The following is a 21,014-nucleotide window of genomic DNA, read 5'->3' on the forward strand; positions in this document are numbered from 1 at the left end:
CAAGTACTGTGTTATGTAGTTATTAAAGAAAGAAGTCAAAAGTTTGAACATCATATTGTCTTTTATGATTTCAAATGCAGCTTTTATTTATACATACAGTAGCATTTATTTTCGTATGCGCTGATAATACACATGTTTTGAGCTTCATGAAACCTGCCATCTACTGTTCTGGCAGTGGTAATTTTTATAATTGTAACGAGTAACTATGCAGCACAAAAAAAAAATATCGGAGTAGAAGTATTGAAATCATAAAAATTAAATTATAAAAATGAACGTTCAGTCATTCAACCAACAGAAGTATTGAAATCATCGAAAAAATGTAGTGAAGTAAAAGTGGAAGTAGGAGAAAAAAATTCTACTCTAGGAAAGTACAGATACCGCCTTTCCGTACTTAAGTACAGTAGTGAAGTAGTTCTACTTAGTTACTATACATCTCTGGTGCAGAGCGACTTCCAGGGAGCGGTACCCACACTGGCGCACTGAGAATCCATTTATGTGTGGTGTACAGAATAAGGAATGAAATACTTATATAATAATTATAATTTTTAAAAACACGCTCGCCAGATATTTTAGCCTAATGTAATAAAAAGGCAAAATATGTTGGTAAAGTGACAAAACTTTAGTTGGACGTGTTCCACTTTTAGTTGTCTATTCAGGTACAGATAAAATCAGAACAGCAATCTACACTGCACATAGCATAAAATCCTTATTTATTCATAAATTATTAAAAAATAAATATTCTTAAAAAAATTCCTAACATGCAGTACTGTGCAAAAGTCTTAGGCAGGTATGAATAAATACTATAAATTAAGAATGCTTTCAGAAATATATTTATCAATTAACAAAATGGAAAGTAAATGAACAGAAGAGAAATCCAAATCCATATTTAGTGTGACCACTCACTGCTTTCAAAAGAGCATTGATTCTTCTAGGTCAGCCTTTTTCAACCAGGGTGCCTTGAGGGTTCTTTAGGGATGCCTTGGAAAAATGCCTAAAAATTTCCCCAAAATTGTATACAACCTGGTGGGTAGATAAAAATGTCCTTTAACCACTTCTGGACCGGGCTTTTTTTTTACACTTGTTGTTTACAAGTTAAAACAATTTTTTATACTAGAAAATTACTTAGAAACCCCATGAGTGCATTTTGTACAGAGTGCAAGGTTGAGAAGTGCTTTTTACAAAGTGCAGGTTCAGGAATGCATTGTACAGAGTGCAGGGTTCAGGAATGCATTGTACAGAAAGCAGCTTCAGGAATGCATTTCATACAGAGTGCAAGGTTCAGGAGTTCATTGTGCAAGGTGCAAGGTTCAGGAGTGCATTTCAAACAGGGTGCAAGGCTCAGAAGTGCATTGTACAGAGTGCAGGTTCAGGAATGCATTGTGCAGGTTCAGAAATGCATTGTACAGAGAGCATGGTTCAGGAATGCATTATATAGAGTGCATGTTCAGGAATGCATTGTAAAGAGTGTGCAGGTTCAGGAATGCATTTCAAACAGAGTGCAAGGTTCAGGAGTGCGTTGTGCAGAGTGCAAGGTTCAGGAGTGCATTTCGTACAGGGCGCAAGGTTCAGAAGTGCGTTGTACAGAGTGCAGGTTCAGAAATGCATTGTACAGAGTGCAAGGTTCAGGAATGCATTGTACAGAGTGCATGTTGAGGAATGCATTGTACAGAGTGTAGGTTCACGAATGCATTGTACAGAGTGCATGGCTCAGGAATGCATTGTACAGAGTGCATGTTGAGGAATGCATTGTACAGAGTGCAGGTTCACGAATGCATTGTACAGAGTGCATGGCTCAGGAATGCATTGTACAGAGTGCATGTTGAGGAATGCATTGTACAGAGTGCAGGTTCACGAATGCATTGTACAGAGTGCATGGCTCAGGAATGCATTGTACAGAGTTCAGGTTTAGTAATGCGTTGTGCAGAGTGCAAAGATCAGAAGTGCGTTGTACAGAGTGCCGGTATAGGAATGCATTGTACAGTGTGCAGGTTCAGGAATGCATTGCACAGAGTGCACGGTTCAGGAATGCATTGTACAGAGTGCACGGTTCAGGAATGCATTGTACAGAGTGCAGGTTCACGAATGCATTGTACAGAGTGCATGGCTCAGGAATGCATTGTGCAGGTTTAGTAATGCGTTGTATAGGGTGCACGGTTCAGGAATGCATTGTACAGAGTGCAGGTTCAGGAATGCATTGTGCAGAGTGCAAAGTTCAAGAATGCATTGTACAGATAGCAGTTCGGTAATGCATTGCACAGAGTGCAGGTTTAGGAATGCATTATACAGAGTGAACGGTTCAGGAATGCATTGTACAGAATGCAGTTTCAGGAATGCATTGTACAGAGTGCACGATTCAGGAATGCATTGTAAAGAGTGCACGATTCAGGAATGCATTGTACAGGGTGCACGATTCAGGAATGCATTGTAAAGAGTGCAGGTTCAGGAATGCATTGTACAGAGTGCAGGTTCAGGAATGCATTGTACAGAGTGCAGGTTCAGGAATGCATTGTACAGAGTGCAGGTTCAGGAATGTATTGTACAGAGTGCAGGTACAGGAGTGCATTTCACACAGGGTGCAAGGTACAGGAGTGCATTTTGTAAATGTTGTAAGGTTCAGAAGTGCGTTGTACAGAGTGCAGGTTCAGGTATGCATTGTACAGTGTCCATTGTTCAGGAATGCATTGTACAGAGTGCATGGTTCAGGAATGCATTGTACAAAGTGCACGATTCAGGAATGCATTGTACAGAGTGCACGATTCAGGAATGCATTGTACAGAGTGCACGATTCAGGAATGCATTGTACAGAGTGCACGGTTCAGGAATGCATTGTACAGAGTGCACGTTCAGGAATGCATTGTACAGAGTGCATGGTTCAGGAATGCATTGTACAGAGTGCATGGTTCAGGAATGCATTGTACAGAGTGCATGGTTCAGGAATGCATTGTACAGAGTGCATGGTTCAGGAATGCATTTCATACAGGGTGCAAGGTTCAGGAGTGCATTTTGCAGGGTGCAAGGTTCAGAAGTGTGTTGTACAGAGGGCAGGTTCAAGAATTCATTGTACAGAGTGCAAGGTTCAGGAATGCATCGTACAGAGTGCAGGTTCAGGAATGCATCATACAGAGTGCAGGTTAAGGAATGCATTGTCCAGAGCGCAGGTTCAGGTATGCCTTGTACAGAGTGCATCGTTCAGGAATGCATTGTACAGAGTGCAGGTTCAGGAATGCATTGTACAGAGTGCACATTCAGGAATGCGTTGTACAGGGTGCACTGTTCAGGAATTTGTTAAACTGCAAATACACCAATGAATTACCATAGCACACTTACATCCTAAAATTGTTGTGCAGGGTGAGAGATTCAGGAGTGCATTTCATACAGGGTGCAAGGTATAGGAGTGCGTTTCGTACAGAGTGCAAGGTTCAGGAGTGCTTTGTGCAGGGTGCAGGGTTCAGAAGTGCATTTCGTACAGGGTGCGAGGTTCAGAAGTGCGTTGTACAGAGTGCAGGTTCAGGAATGCATTGTACAGAGTGCAAGGTTCAGGAATGCATTGTACAGATAGCATTTCGGGAATGCATTGCACAGAGTGCAGGTTTAGGAGTGCATTGTAGAGAGTGCACGGTTCAGGAATGCATTGTACAGAGTGCAGGTTTAGGAATGCTCTGTACAGAGTGCATGTTTCAGGAATGCATTGTACAGAGTGCAGGTGCAGGAATGCATTTCATACAGGATGCAAGGTTCAGAAGTGCATTTTGCAGGGTGCAAGGTTCAGAAGTGCGTTGTACAGAGTGCAGGTTCAGGAATGCATTGTACAGAGTGCAATGTTTGGGAATGCATTGTACAGAGTGCAATGTTTGGGAATGCATTGTACAGAGTGCAATGTTTGGGAATGCATTGTACAGAGTGCAGGTTCAGAAATGCATTGTACAGAGTGCAGGTTCAGGAATACATTGTACAGAGTGCATGATTCAGGAATGCATTGTACAGAGTGCAGGTTCTGGAATGCATTGTACAGAGTGCATGATTCAGGAATGCATTGTACAGAGTGCAGGTTCTGGAATGCATTGTACAGAGTGCATCGTTCAGGAATGCATTGTACAGAGTGCAGGTGCAGGAATGCATTTCATACAGGATGCAAGGTTCAGAAGTGCATTTTGCAGGGTGCAAGGTTCAGAAGTGCGTTGTACAGAGTGCAGGTTCAGGAATGCATTGTACAGAGTGCAATGTTTGGGAATGCATTGTACAGAGTGCAATGTTTGGGAATGCATTGTACAGGGTGCAGGTTCAGGAATACATTGTACAGAGTGCAGGTTCAGGAATACATTGTACAGAGTGCATGATTCAGGAATGCATTGTACAGAGTGCAGGTTCTGGAATGCATTGTACAGAGTGCATCGTTCAGGAATGCATTGTACAGAGTGCACATTCAGGAATGCGTTGTACAGGGTGCACTGTTCAGGAATTTGTTAAACTGCAAAGACACCAATGAATTAACATAGCACACTTACATCCTAAAATTGTTGTGCAGGGTGAGAGATTCAGGAGTGCATTTCATACAGGGTGCAAGGTATAGGAGTGCGTTTTGTACAGAGTGCAAGGTTCAGGAGTGCGTTGTGCAGGGTTCAGAAGTGCATTTCGTACAGGGTGCGAGGTTCAGAAGTGCATTTACAGAGTGCAGGTTTAGGAGTGCATTGTAGAGAGTGCACGGTTCAGGAATGCATTGTACATAGTGCAGGTTTAGGAATGCTCTGTACAGAGTGCATGTTTCAGGAATGCATTGTACAGAGTGCAGGTGCAGGAATGCATTTCATACAGGGTGCAAGGTTCAGGAGTGCGTTGTGCAGGGTGCAGGGTTCAGAAGTGCATTTCGTACAGGGTGCGAGGTTCAGAAGTGCATTTACAGAGTGCAGGTTTAGGAGTGCATTGTAGAGAGTGCACGGTTCAGGAATGCATTGTACAGAGTGCAGGTTTAGGAATGCTCTGTACAGAGTGCATATTTCAGGAATGCATTGTACAGAGTGCAGGTGCAGGAATGCATTTCATACAGTGTGCAAGGTTCAGGAGTGCATTGTGCAGAGTGAAAGGTTCAGAAGTGCATTTGGTACAGGGTGCAAGGTTCAGAAGTGCGTTGTACAGAGTGCAATGTTTGGGAATGCATTGTACAGAGTGCAATGTTTGGGAATGCATTGTACAGAGTGCAGGTTCAGGAATGCATTGTACAGAGTGCAGGTTCAGGAATGCATTGTACAGAGTGCAGGTTCAGGAATGCATTTCATACAGAGTGCAAGGTTCAGGAGTGCGTTGTGCAGGGTGCAAGGTTCAGGAGTGCGTTGTGCAGGGTGCAAGGTTCAGGAGTGCATTGTACGGGAACGCAGGTTCAGGAATGTATTGTACAGAGTGCATGGTTCAGGAATGCATTGTACAGGGTGCACGGTTCAGGAATGCATTGTACAGAGTACATGGTTCAGGAATGCATTGTACAGAGTGCAGGTTAAGGAATGCATTATACAGAGTGTGCAGGTTCAGGAATGCATTGTACAGAATGCTCGGTTCAGGAATGCATTGTATAGAGTGCACGGTTCAGGAATGCATTGTACAGGGTGCATGGTTCAGGGATGCATTGTACAGCGTGCATGGTTCAGGAATGCATTGTACAGAGTGTAGGTTCAGGAATGCATTGTACAGAGTGCATGGTTCAGAATGCGTTGTACAGGGTGTACGGTTCAGGAATGCATTGTACAGAGTGCACGGTTCAGGAATGCATTGTACAGAGTGCATGGTTCAGGAATGCATTGTACAGAGTGCATGGTTCAGGAATGCATTGTACAGAGTTCAGGAATGCATTGTACAGAGTGAAGGTTCAGGAATGCATTGTACCGAGTGCAGGTTCAGGAATGCATTGTATAGAGTGCACAGTTCAGGAATGTATCGTACCGAGTGCAGGTTCGGGAATGCATTGTACCGAGTGCAGGTTCAGGAATGCATTGTACAGAGTGCATGGTTCAGGAATGCATTGTACAGAGTGTGCAGGCTCAGGAATACATTGTACAGAGTTCAGGTTCAGGAATGCATTGCACAGAGTGCATGGTTCAGGAATGCATTGCACAGAGTGCACGGTTCATGAATGCATTGTACAGAGTGTGCAGGCTCAGGAAAACATTGTACAGAGTTCAGGTTCAGGAATGCATTGCACAGAGTGCACGGTTCAGGAATGCATTGCACAGAGTGTGCAGGCTCAGGAATACATTGTACAGAGTGCACGGCTCAGGAATGCACCGTACAGAGTGCAGGTTCAGGAATGCATTGTACAGAGTACACGGCTCAGGAATGCATTGTACAGAGTGCACGGTTCAGGAATGCATTGTACAGAGTGCACGGTTCAGGAATGCATTGTACAGAGTGCACGGTTCAGGAATGCATTGTACAGAGTGTAGGTTCAGGAATGCATTGTACAGAGCGCACGGCTCAGGAGTGCATTGTACAGAGTTCAGGTTCAATAATGCATTGCACAGAGTGCACGGCTCAGGAATGCATTGTACAGAGTACACGGCTCAGGAATGCATTGTATAGAGTGCACGGTTCAGGAATGCATTGTACAGAGTACACGGCTCAGGAATGCATTGTACAGAGTGCACGGTTCAGGAATGCATTGTACAGAGTGTATGTTCAGGAATGCATTGTACAGAGTACACGGCTCAGGAATGCATTGTACAGAGTTCAGGTTCAATAATGCATTGCACAGAGTGCACGGCTCAGGAATGCATTGTACAGAGTGCACGGCTCAGGAATGCATTGTACAGAGTACACGGCTCAGGAATGCATTGTATAGAGTGCAGGTTCAGGAATGTATTGTACAGAGTGCACGGCTCAGGAATGCACTGTACAGAGTTCAGGTTCAGGAATGCATTGTACAGCGTGCACGACTCAGGAATGCATTGTACAGAGTGCACGGCTCAGGAATGCATTGTACAGGGTGCAGGTTCAGGAATGTATTGTACAGAGTGCATGGTTCAGGAATGCATTGTACAGAGTGCACGGTTCAGGAATGCATTGTACAGAGTGCACGGTTCAGGAATGCATTGTACAGAGTGCATGGGTCTTCCCCGCCCACCAATGTGTAAACACTGGCTGTTTTCTCTATGGACGGAACAAAGGGGCTCTAAGGAATGCATGCTCATGCGCAAATTCACTCATTCCCGTTTAATGGTAAACTTGCACGAACGTGCGCACGCAGTAGCATCACAATTTGGCGCCATATGTGGCCTATATAAAGGTGACTGACATAATTGTTCCTTGCTGTCTTGTCTGCAGCTTTACCTGTACTCCTGATCCTGAACCTGCTGTATTCTGTTGACTTCTTGATTGACCTCCCGGCTTGTCCACTACTTTGTCTGCTTGCTGCCTCCCCCTGACCTTAGGTCGTTCCTGTGACCACTCTCCTGCCTTATCTTTGTCGGGTTATCTGCTCCTGGTTCTGGACTTGTTCACCTCCTGGTGGGGCGACCCTGAGGACCACGACCTGGTGTTCAGCACGCAGCAAAATCCATCCTCACCATCAGAGGCTCTGGTGAAGACTTGCTGTCACTTAGACTCCGCACTTCAGGCTAGCCTGTGTCTACCACCAGTGTGACCCGTCCGTGTTCCTGTTTTACCTGATTCTGCCAGGATACCTCTGCACGTCAGGCTCAGCCACCGGCACCATTACAGGGGCGAAGCCCTGCATATCGGCCCCGCCCTTCCCGACATCAGAGTTTCATTTTGACAGCTCCAGTCATGGACTCACACACGCTCTCATTGTGGCTGTACGCCCTGCTGGCTTGGGACTGTTGGGACTCAAGGTTTGCTACTCCACAAGTGATGGACAATGGAGGGGAGGGAGGGAGACAGAGAGGGGAGGAATTTGGGAGTGCATTTCTTCCCCATCTACTCTCCTGCGTTCCACTTGAGAACAGATACTGTTTCCTGGGTAAATGTCAGTTTGTTGCCCATAGCAACCATCATTGCCAACTTGACTTATCATCCCTCTTTCCCTGGTCTCTGTAGAGCAGACATCATCCTCTTCATTGACACTCCAGTACATTACTTGGAAAAGTATGGCGTTACTTGGAGGGATTTCTCAACTGTTGCCACTAGTATTCGTTGCAGTAACCCAGGTGTACATCCCGGACGATACCCCCAAATGTAGCACTGCCCCCTTGAGGCTTTCAGGTCCCCCTAGGTTACCGTTAGCAACACTGGCATTCACAATTTAACACTTTACTACTTGGCTCAGTCAATGATCAGTCCAGGGGTGTTTAGTTGTTTTTGGTGTATTTAAAATAGGGAAGGGAGAAGGGAATAGTGGAATACTCCGGATTAACTATTCATAAAATACGAGGACTCCTATCTGATGATGCAGCCAGGCTGCTGATTCACCCTGCCACTTCTGTACCATGTCTGCAGTCTCTGACCGTCTCCTGTACTATGTCTGCAGTCTCTGACCACCTCCTGTAATATGTCTGCAGTCTCTGACCACCTCCTGTACTATGTCTGCAGTCTCTGACCACCTCCTGTACTATGTCTGCAGTTTCTGACCATCTCCTATAGTATGTCTGCAGTTTCTGACCACCTACTGTACTATGTCTGCAGTCTCTGACCACCTACTGTACTATGTCTGCAGTCTCTGACCATCTCCTGTACTATGTCTGCAATCTCTGACCATCTCCTGTACTATGTCTGCAGTCTCTGACCATCTCCTGTACTATGTCTGCAATCTCTGACCATCTCCTGTACTATGTCTGCAGTCTCTGACCATCTCCTGTACTATGTCTGCAGTCTCTGACCATCTCCTGTACTATGTCTGCAGTCTCTGACCATCTCCTGTAGTATGTCTGCAGTCTCTGACCATCTCCTGTAGTATGTCTGCAGGCTCTGACCATCTCCTGTACTATGTCTGCAGTCTCTGACCATCTGCTGTACCATCTCCTGTGAAAAATTGTTCATTCAATTTGGAAATCAAGGTCCTAGAGTCTGGAGGAAGAGTGGAGATGCACAGAATCCAAGTTTCATGAGGTCCATTGTGAAGTTTCTACACTCCATGATGATTTGGGGGGCCTTGTTATCTGCTGGTGTTGGTCCACTGTGTTTTATCAAGTCCAAAGTCAGTCGAGCCCTTTACCAGGAAATTCTGGAGCACTTCATGCTTCCCTCTGCTGACCAGCTTTATGGAGATGCTGATTTTATTTTCCAGCAGGACTTGGCACCTTCTCACTGCCAAAAGCACCAATACCTGATATAATGATCATGGTATCACTGTGCTTTATTGGCCAGCAAACTCGCCTGACCTAAACCCCATAGAGAATCTGTGGGGTAATGTCAAGAGGAAGATGAGAGACACCAGACCCAACAATGCAGACAAGCTGAAGGCTGCTATCAAAGCAACCTGGGCTTCCATAACACCCCAGCAGTGCCACAGGCTGATCGCCTCCATGCCATGCCACATTGATGCAGTAAGTCATGCAAAAGGATTCCCGACCAAGTATTGAGTGCATACTATACTGTACATGGACAGACTTTTCAGTAAGCTAACATTTCTATATGAAACATTTTTTTTTTTATTTATTGGCCTTGTGTAATATTCTAATTCTCTGAGATAATGAATTTCAGGTTGTCACTAGCTGTAAGCCATTATCATCAAAATTAAAAGAAAGAAATGCTTGAAATATATCACTCTGTGTGTAACACATCTATATAAAATATAGGAGTTTCACTTTTTGAATTGAAATACTGAAATAAATTAACTTTTTGATGATATTCTAATTTTATGAGATGCACCTGTAGAAGCTATTGGCCAATCATGACAGCCAGGAGAAGTCGGCAATGGCATCCTACGTATTGTTTTTGCAGCCGATTTTCTTTAAAGTTCAGTGTACATAAACTCTGCAGGAATGGAGTCTTCTTATAGACGACGTGCTGAGAATAACCGTCAGGCATTTCTTCCTGTAAATGTGAAGACATTGAGCTGAGACCATCACAGAGCGGCTCTTATCTGTAGGGACAGCTGTAGGCTTTTCTCTATAAATGATGATGTACTAACAGGAATCTCTCATGTCTCATCTGCACTCCCAGTAATCAGCTTCTGACTAATCAGCCTTGTTTTCTATGCAATTCATTTCAGGGACTACAAGTTCCAGCATGTCCGGTCTAACAAAACAAGATGTCTTTAGTGGTTTGGACTTTGCAAATAGCTGGTCAACACTAGGGGGCCCCTTACACCCCGGGGTGTTTAGTACATTCCTCCTGGTGCTTGTAGTGTGCCCCAGAGGGACAGGCGCGGTGTCCTGCCCTGTTGCAGGCAGCCTGTCAAAAACGCACAAGACCTGCGTCCTGGAAATTCGTCTTTGTAAGGATAGGGCCCTAAATGCCAGTACCACTCAGTACAGCTTTCAGCCCGTCCAATCCATAGATTTTGGCAGCCGGCCTGGACCCTGCATCTGTTTCTCCCGGGAAAACTGTCCCTTCCAATTCTGTATGTGGATGATGGCACTGTAATTATTTTAACAATAAATAAATAAATCTAGGTACCTTTTCCTAATCAGTATGCAGCTGTCACATGACCCAGCTCTCTCCCAGCCTGTCTGCAGGGAAACATAAGCAGGAGGAGCTTCTAGTCCTCTGCTTCTGGTCACATGTTCAAAATTAAAAAAAACAACCTTTGTAATACAGTTAGAATAAAAATTAAATAAATAATATCAATAAACTGTTTTAAATTGGCATACAAATATATATTTGAAATCAAATCTTTAATATTTTGTGGAAATAACAGCTGAACTTTGGGGTTAATCAGAGGCACTTTAAATTATGGCAGGTGTGTACTGTCTCCTATTTGATATGAGTTTAACTTCTGGTCCACACTGTTCCGACTTGTCAGGCGACTTGGTCACCTGACAAGTAGCGGTCCATGCTGTGCAATGGAACCGTTCTAATAGGAGCGACTCAAGTTGCTCCGACTTAGAAAAAGGTTCCTGCAGCTTTTTTTTTGCAAAGTCGGAGCGACTTGCATTGACTTCGATTATGTGAAGTCGTTGCAAGCCGCGCCGAAGTCGCAGTGCATGGGAGACGGCATTAGTCGCCGGAAGTCGGGTCGGATCAGTGTGAAACCGACACTAAATGTGATTGCTTAATTCTGATTACAGCTACATCCCCAGTTATGAGAGGGTGTGTACACTTATGCAACCAATTACAGCCCCAAGTCTTTTTGAGTATGATGCTACAAGCTTGGCACACCTATTTTCGGGCAGTTTCTCCGATTCTTCTTTGCAGGACCTCTCAAGCTCCATCAGGTTGATGGATGGTGCACAGCTATTTTCAGATCTCTCCAGAAATGATCAATCGGGTTCAAGTCTGGGCCACTCAAGGGCATTCACAGAGTTGTCCCGTAGCCACTCCTTTGTTATCTTGGCCGTGTGCTTAGGGTTGTTGTCCTGCTGGAAGATGAACCTTTGCCCCAGTCTAAGGTGCAGAGTGCTCTGCAGCAAGTTTTTATCAAGGATGTCTCTGTACATTGCTGCATTCATCTTTCCCTCAATCCGGACTAGTCTCCCAGTTACTGCCCCTAAAAAAACATCCCCACGGCATGATGCTGCCACCACCATGCTTCACTATAGGGATGGTATTGGCCAGGCGATGAGCAGGGCCTAGTTTCCTCCAGACGTGACGCTTGCCAATCAGACCAAAGAGCTATATCTTTGTTCACCAGACCAATAGAATTTTGTTTCTCATGCTCTGAGTCATTCAGGTGCCTTTTGGCAAACACAAGGTGGGCTGTCATGTGCCTTTTACTGAGGAGTGGCTTCCATCTGGACACTCTACCATACAGGTATGATTGGTGGAGTGCTGCAGAGATGGATGTTCTTCTGGAAGGTTCTCCTCTCCTACAAAGAGAAATGCTGGAGCTCTGTCAGAGTGACCATCGGGTTCTTGGTCACCTCCCTGACTAAGGCCCTTCTCCCCCGATCGCTTAGTTTGGCCAGGTGGCCCGCTCTAGGAAGAGTCCTGGTGGTTCCAAACTTCTTCCATTTACAGATGATGGAGGCCACTGAGCTCATTGGGACCTTCAATGCTGCAGAGATTTTTCTGTACCTTTCCCCAGATCTGTGCCTCCATACAATCCTATCTCAGAGGTCTACAGACAATTCCTTGGACTACATGGCTTTGTTTGTGCTCTGACATGTAATGTTAAATGTGGGACCTTATATAGACAGCTTTGTGTCTTTCCAAATCATGTCCAATGAACTGAATTTACCAAAGGTGGACTCCAATCAAGTTTTAGAAGCATCTCAAGGATGATCAGTGGCAACAGGATGCACCTGAGCTCAATTTTGAGTGTCATGGCAAAGGCGGTGATACTTATGTACATGTGATTTATGTGTTTTTTATGTAGCACCCTCCTAGATAGGTGCTAGGTTAAAAGCATTGTTATGCTCCATCTGTTTATCAGGGAAGCCTGATCTGTTAGTTATGCATTTATTGTAATATAAGCAACAGTCCTGTGTGATCCCCAGCCCAGGCCATTTCCCAATATTATATATCAGCAGTAAATATAATATATACAAAAGCAGCAGTCTTGTGTTATCTGATCCCCAATATTGCTTTGCCCAGCAATACAGCCTGACCAGTATCCATCCAATGCAGCCTGACCACTATCCATCCAAAGCAGCCTGACCAGTGTCCCCAGCCAATGCAACGTGACCAGTGCCCCCATCCCATGCAGAGTGACCAGTGCCCCCATCCAATGCAGAGTGACCAGTGTCCCCATCCAATGCAGAGTGACCAGTGTCCCCATCCAATGCAGAGTGATCAGTGTCCCCATCCAATGCAGAGTGATCAGTGTCCCCATCCAATGCAGAGTGACCAGTGTCCCCATCCAATGCAGAGTGACCAGTGCACCATCCAATGCAGGGTGACCAGTGCACCATCCAATGCAGGGTGACCAGTGACCAGTGCCCCATCCAATGCAGAGTGACCAGTGCCCCCATCAATGCAGAGTGACCAGTGCCCCCATCAATGCAGAGTGACCTGTGCCCCCATCCAATGCAGAGTGACCAGTGTCCCCATCCAATGCAGAGTGACCAGTGTCCCCATCCAATGCAGAGTGACCAGTGCCCCCATCCCATGCAGAGTGACCAGTGCCCCTATCCAATGCAGAGTGACCAGTGTCCCCATCCAATGCAGAGTGACCAGTGTCCCCATCCAATGCAGAGTGACCAGTGTCCCCATCCAATGCAGAGTGACCAGTGTCCCCATCCAATGCAGAGTGACCAGTGCACCATCCAATGCAGGGTGACCAGTGCCCCATCCAATGCAGAGTGACCAGTGACCAGTGCCCCCATCAATGCAGAGTGACCAGTGCCCCCATCAATGCAGAGTGACCAGTGCCCCCATCAATGCAGAGTGACCAGTGCCCCCATCAATGCAGAGTGACCAGTGCCCCCATCAATGCAGAGTGACCAGTGCCCCCATCAATGCAGAGTGACCAGTGCCCCATCAATGCAGAGTGATCAGTGCCCCATTAATGCAGAGTGACCAGTGCCCCATCAATGCAATGCAGAGTGACCAGTGACCAGTGCACCATCAATGCAAAGTGACAAGTGCCTCATCAATGCAGAGTGACCATTGACCAGTGCCCCATCAATGCAGAGTGACCAGTGCTCCATCAATGCAGAATGACCAGTGCCCCGTCAATGCAGAGTGACCAGTGCCCCATCAATGCAAAGTGACCAGTGCCCAGTGCCCCATCAATGCAGAGTGATCAGAGACCAGTGCCCCCATCAATGCAGAGTGACCAGTGCCCCATCAATGCAGAGTGACCAGTGCCCCATCAATGAAGAGTGACCAGAGACCAGTGGCCCCATCAATGCAGAGTGACCAGTGCCCCCATCAATGCAGAGTGACCAGTGCCCCCATCAATGCAGAGTGACCAGAGACCAGTGCCCCCATCAATGCAGAGTGACCAGTGCCCCCATCAATGCAGAGTGTCCAGTGACCAGTGCCCCATCAATGCAGAGTGTCCAGTGACCAGTGCCCCATCATGCAGAGTGTCCAGTGACCAGTGCTTCCATCAATGCAAAGTGACCAGTTACCAGTGCTCCCATCAATGCAGAGTGTCCAGTGTCCAGTGTCCAGTGACCAGTGCCTCATCAATGCAGAGCTTCCAGTGCCCCCATCAATGCAGAGTGACCAGTGCCCCATCAATGCAGAGTGACCAGTGCATAGGGATTAGAGCACCGTCTGATTAAACAGAGGAGGGTTCTTCTGCTTCCCTGGCGCGGCCGCTGTAATGTGAAGTCCCGCTTCCTGGACCAGCTCCTATGATAGACGTCACCAGTGGGCTGTCTATCATAGGTTGGCGGCGGTCCAGGAGGCGGGACTTCACATTACAGTGGCCGCTCCGAGTAAGCAGGAGAACCCTGCTCTGTTTAATCAGTCGGCGCTCGCCCTCGCCCCCCCTTCCCTTCCCTTCCGGAGGCAGCCCAATAGGCTCAGTGGAACCTATGGCAGGGCAGGCCCTGGGCACGCCCCCCCCCTGCCCCAGCTCTCGGTGCACCCGCCCAGGATCGGCCCTGCAAATCGGGGACAAAACCGGGGACAGATTTGGGCCGGGGACTGTCCCCGGTAATCCTACCCTACGCAACAGTGCGCCCTAGGCGGCTGCCTAGTTTGCCTAGCGGGAGCGCCGGCCCTGAGTCTGTCTGCAGAGTGTTTCACACTGGTCAAATATGGAGGCATGTTAGACAGTGGGAGGAAACCTGACAAATGAGTGCACAGGAGTTCCAGTTGGAGTATCCCACTATATCCTTCTCCCATCCAAGTTCCACAATAAATACAAAAAAAACTATACCCCTGGACTGTTTATTGAGCAACCAGCCATTGGGAGTAAGGATGAATGTGTGAACTGTACCCTAAGTAACTGTGTGCTGGTAATCAGAGGAGGCCCAACAAGTCATCATACAGCAAGCCCCATGGGGACAGTGCTACATAGACATATGTGGTGTAATGATTTCCATGGAAAACGTTCTGATTCTGTGCTGCGTGCACATTCCTATACTGACTGTAAATTAGACTTTCATAAGTTATACATTTACAGGAAAGTAAAGTTTCTCTTCTCCTTTTTAGCATACTTGCAGTGTAAACGCCAGCAATACTAAGAAATAAATCTGTGGGAGTATTGTGTAAAGCTGTTTCCCTGTCATTAAGAAAGTAATAAAGTAAATGGTGTGGAATGCAAATGATACAAATTACACCAATGCAATGGGTACCTTAGGGGAAAGTCCTCTCCCCCTCTATATACTGTAGATATTTTGGGGAGTGTAGGAAGGAATTGGCACAGTGTCTGCCAGAGACTTCCAGGGAACGGTACCCACACTGGCGCGCTGAGAATCCATTTACGTGTGGTGTACGGAATAAGGCTTGCCATACACTATGCAATTTTCTTGTTCAATTTCCTTTAGATTTACCTTCAACTATGTAGTGCAAGGGCCTGCCTGATTGCATACACATTGAAAGTGTTTAAGTTTGACCTCATATTACATGATTTTGGTAAATCTAAAGGAAAATTGAATTAGAAAATTGTATATAAAAAAAGGGGGGAGGTGTGGGACTTTGAGTGAGGCACACAGTGGGACTGTCCCTGCGTCTCCATCCCTAATCAATGTACAAAAAAGAGAAGGGTTGGGACTTTAAATGAGAGACATGGAGAGGCTGGCAGGGAAAATAAAATACATTTATTGATACATAACCATAGACAACATAGCAGATGAAAAAATAAAATCATCAAATTGTAAAGAGAGCTGGTAAGACATCTCCAAGTTCAATTGCATAATAAACAACAGGTCTAATTCCAGATAGTAATACAGTAATAAGATATATACAAATCATCACAGAATTAAAATTCCAAGTAGTAGAGTAGTTGAGTATATAATAAACATCATAGCCTCAACACGTTTCGTGGACCCAATTCGCCACTTCATCAGGAGTAGATGTGTATTGAAAATCTATAAAAATTGTGTAGCAGTATTTCCAGGCCTGTGGCCTGATGTGGGTCTGCCATTGTTACCGGTTACCTCTCCAGCCCATTTGAGCTGCGGCCCTGGGTGTGAGAACTGAGACATGGACAACTCCGGCATCTTTGTTTGGTTGTTTTATTGTATTTTTAGGGGATGGGAGAAGGGAATGAGTGGGATACTCATTTGGCTCGACTATGTACAATTCTGGGGCTTTATAGCAAAAATGCCCGTTAGCGCTGTCTTGATGCCAGCCGACGCTTACTGGCGCTTTGAACACACTGTATCTCTGAAAGCTGTGCTGGAACTCCGACTTAAAGCGGAGTTCCGGCCACAAAATCTACATAATCGATTTTGTGGCCATCCGCTTGCTTTTCCTCACCTGAAACAGAAATGGATAGTTAGGATTTTTTTTTTTTACTTACCTTGTTATTGTAGAAAAATATACTCACCTTTCTTACACTTCCTCCCTCGGCGGCCGCGGCCCGCGCCGTCACTTCCGGTTTGCAATGATTCCTGGGAGCTGAACGTCATCGCTCCCAGGAATCAATGCGACGGCACCGGCCCCGCTCGTCACTTCCGGTGCGACGCTGCATTCCCCGCTAAACAGCTTCTGGGCATGCGGCACCGCACCGGAAGTGACGAGAGGGGCCGGTGCAGGCGCATTCTGGGAGAAGAAGACACGGAAGAGGACGCAGAAGAGGATCGTGCTGGCTTCAGCTGCCCACATCAGAGATGGCAACGCTGGAGAAGAAATTTTAAAAGTGAGTATTTCTTCTTGCAGGTAAGTGCGATCCGGGACAGATCAGAGGCTAGCCATTGTGGAATGTACTAGCCCTGACTGTCCCGGGGGTATTTTCATTGAAAAAATGTTTTTGTGCCTGGAACTCCACTTTAAGTCCAAAAGATCCAGGACTGTAGAACATTGAACATCTGACACTGCAAAGTCACTGACTACTCCCTCCAGCCTTACACTGGGTTGAGGTAGCTTGCTGTGGATTCTTGTATGGCTGCAACTCCTAACTGATGCACTACACACTGTGCACTGACTCTTCAGGGCCCGAACTACAGGCGCCCCCTTTATCCCTTCAGGGTCCTCAACCTGGGAACCCCCTCTATCACTTCAGGGTCCTCTGACCAGGTATGCCCTTTATAGCTAGCTGATACTTGGATCCTAGAACCTTCTCCGGAGTGGTCCCCACTGACACTAGGCAGACCCCCAGGGGCAATCCTCAGTACTCACGACCTGTGTAGGCTTTCCTGGGACTGGACCCCTCTCGCTCTCCGCTGGTACTCGGCACACCGGATCCCCTCAGCTCAACTCAGCACTATCTGGATTCTCAGGCAACACCCGAGACATCCGCCTTCCTCTGACAGAAGGAGAGACAGCCGTACTCTACCTCCTGGGACTCTGCTTCCCGCCAAAGACCACGAGTCACGCACGTCCCTCAGACTTATACCCACTCCCAGAATCCTTTGCAGCAGAATCTGCCTTCTGGGGTAGTTACAAGCCTGAATGTGTCCCCTGATTGGGCTTCCTCCACTGCCCTATGAGAAGCCTCTCACAGAGCCAGTGGGGAGACTCCCCTCTCAGCAGACACACCTGGAAGCCATGACACCGATCTGTCCGCCGCAATGTGGTAGTCCTGCTAAAAATGGCAGATCGCCGCCATTACTAGTAAAAAAATAAATAAAAATGAAAAATCTTTCCCCTAGTTTGTAGATGTGATACATTTTGTGCAAACCAATCAAAATACGCTTATTGGGTTTTTTTTTTTTACCAAAAATTTGTAGCAGAATACAAATTGGCCTAAAAGGATGAAAAATTAGATTTTTACATTTTTTGGGGGGAATGTTATATAGCAGAATGTGAAAAATATTTTTTTTTTTGTTTTTTTTCAGAATTGTCACTTTTTTTGTTTATAGCGCAAAAAATAAAAAATCGCACAGGTGATCAAATACCACCAAAAGAAAGCTCTATTTGTGGGAAAGCAAGGACATCACCCCCATCCAAGACTGGTCTGGTATCTCAAAACTATGTTCTTAAGATGGTACAAACTGAAAACGACCAGCTGAGAAGCATACACCTCCAACCCCTTGGCGGATGAAGTGTAAAACACAGATTGGGACTTTATATGAGGCAATTTGCCTGTATAGCACAGTGCCTCCATCCCTAATTTCATAAAATATTTGGGACACAGAAACGTGGAAACAGGGTGCCGTGTCGTGGCTCTGCAGCTTACACATGCGTTTGAAAATGTGTGTCAACTAAACCCCTGTTCTTTATTTATATCATGAGACAGGTCTACTTGGTTGGTGGCAGACTGGAGGGTGAATACATCAGACTGGGGGCTGGCTTCCATGCACCTTTCTTAATCCTTTTCAATTCGTTTTTTCTGATACATGGAACCAATCATATGCCTCCCTGGTGGTATGGTATGATGGATAAGAATCATCCTGTATTTCTCCGCATCGATGACACCATTGATCCTGACCAAATCTCCAACTCCATTTCCAGAAATGCAGCCCCAAACTTGCAAGGAACCTCCACCATGCTTCACAGTTGCCTGCAGACACTCATTATTGTACTGCTCTCCAGCCTTTCACCAACAAACTGCCTCCTGCTGCAGCCAAATGTGTCACATTTTACCAGTCCAGAGCACCTGCTGCTCCACCTGCAGCTAAACCTGTACCCACCACCTACAGCTAAACCTGTACCCTCCACTGTGTGTGTATATATATATATATATATATATATATATATATATATATATATATATATATATATATATATATATATATATATATATATATATATATATATATACACACAGTGCCTTGCGAAAGTATTCGGCCCCCTTGAACTTTGCGACCTTTTGCCACATTTCAGGCTTCAAACATAAAGATATAAAACTGTATTTTTTTGTGAAGAATCAACAACAAGTAGGACACAATCATGAAGTGGAATGAAATTTATTGGATATTTCAAACTTTGTTAACAAATAAAAAACTGAAAAATTGGGCGTGCAAAATTATTCAGCCCCTTTACTTTCAGTGCAGCAAACTCTCTCCAGAAGTTCAGTGAGGATCTCTGAATGATCCAATGTTGACCTAAATGACTAATGATGATAACTAGAATCCACCTGTGTGTAATCAAGTCTCCGTATAAATGCACCTGCACTGTGATAGTCTCAGAGGTCCGTTTAAAGCGCAGAGAGCATCATGAAGAACAAGGAACACACCAGGCAGGTCCGAGATACTGTTGTGGAGAAGTTTAAAGCTGGATTTGGATACAAAAAGATTTCCCAAGCTTTAAACATCCCAAGGAGCACTGTGCAAGCGATAATATTGAAATGGAAGGAGTATCAGACCACTGCAAATCTACGAAGACCTGGCCGTCCCTCTAAACTTTCAGCTCATACAAGGAGAAGACTGATCAGAGATGCAGCCAAGAGGCCCATGATCACTCTGGATGAACTGCAGAGATCTACAGCTGAGGTGGGAGACTCTGTCCATAGGACAACAATCAGTCGTATACTGCACAAATCTGGCCTTTATGGAAGAGTGGCAAGAAGAAAGCCATTTCTTAAAGATATCCATAAAAAGTGTACTTTAAAGTTTGCCACAAGCCACCGGGGAGACACCAAACATGTGGAAGAAGGTGCTCTGGTCAGATGAAACCAAAATCGAACTTTTTGGCAACAATGAAAAACGTTATGTTTGGCGTAAAAGCAACACAGCTCATCACCCTGAACACACCATCCCCACTGTCAAACATGGTGGTGGCAGCATCATGGTTTGGGCCTGCTTTTCTTCAGTAGGGACAGGGAAGATGGTTAAAATTGATGGGAAGATGGATGGAGCCAAATACAGGACCATTCTGGAAGAAAACCTGATGGAGTCTGCAAAAGACCTGAGACTGGGATGGAGATTTGTCTTCCAACAAGACAATTATCCAAAACATAAAGCAAAATCTACAATGGAATGGTTCACAAATAAACATATCCAGGTGTTAGAATGGCCAAGTCAAAGTCCAGACCTGAATCCAATCGAGAATCTGTGGAAAGAACTGAAAACTGCTGTTCACAAATGCTCTCCATCCAACCTCACTGAGCTCGAGCTGTTTTGCAAGGAGGAATGGGCAAAAATTTCAGTCTCTGGATGTGCAAAACTGATAGAGACATACCCCAAGCGACTTACAGCTGTAATCGCAGCAAAAGGTGGCGCTACAAAGTATTAACTTAAGGGGGCTGAATAATTTTGCACGCCCAATTTTTCAGTTTTTTATTTGTTAAAAAAGTTTGAAATATCCAATAAATTTCGTTCCACTTCATGATTGTGTCCCACTTGTTGATTCTTCACAAAAAAATTACAGTTTTATATCTTTATGTTTGAAGCCTGAAATGTGGCAAAAGGTCAAAGTTCAAGGGGGCCGAATACTTTCGCAAGGCATTGTATGTATGTATGTATGTATGTATGTATGTATGTATGTATGTATGTGTGTGTGTGTGTGTGTATATATATATATATAATATATATTATACAGGACATATATGTGTGTGTGTGTGTATATATATATATATATATATATATATATATATCATATGAGAAAATTTTATTCCATAAGAATTGAAAAACTTAAAGTCAATTAGTGATATAAAAGGAGTTCCAAAAGTGCTGAGATCAATAGTGATTAATTTGATGCTCTATTCACTGTATTCACTCATGAGAAAACACCCGATTGTGCTCCTTCCACTGTATTCTCCCTAGATGAACTCACTAGATATGGAACTGGTAAAATTATAAACCAGCAATCACGCTTCATTAAATGTAAATTTTTTTCCAGCAGGTCGGTTCAAAATCCCAAGTTGGATCTTCCTACTTTATCCATATACATTAGGTATGAGGTAAGGTATGAAAAGAGAAAAAGTTTCCCATAGCGTAATTCCATATTAAAATAGTTTATTAAAACATAAT

The sequence above is a fragment of the Pelophylax lessonae genome (genome assembly GCF_965119305.1).
Source record: "Pelophylax lessonae genome assembly, chromosome: 12".
Lineage (NCBI taxonomy): Eukaryota > Metazoa > Chordata > Amphibia > Anura > Ranidae > Pelophylax > Pelophylax lessonae.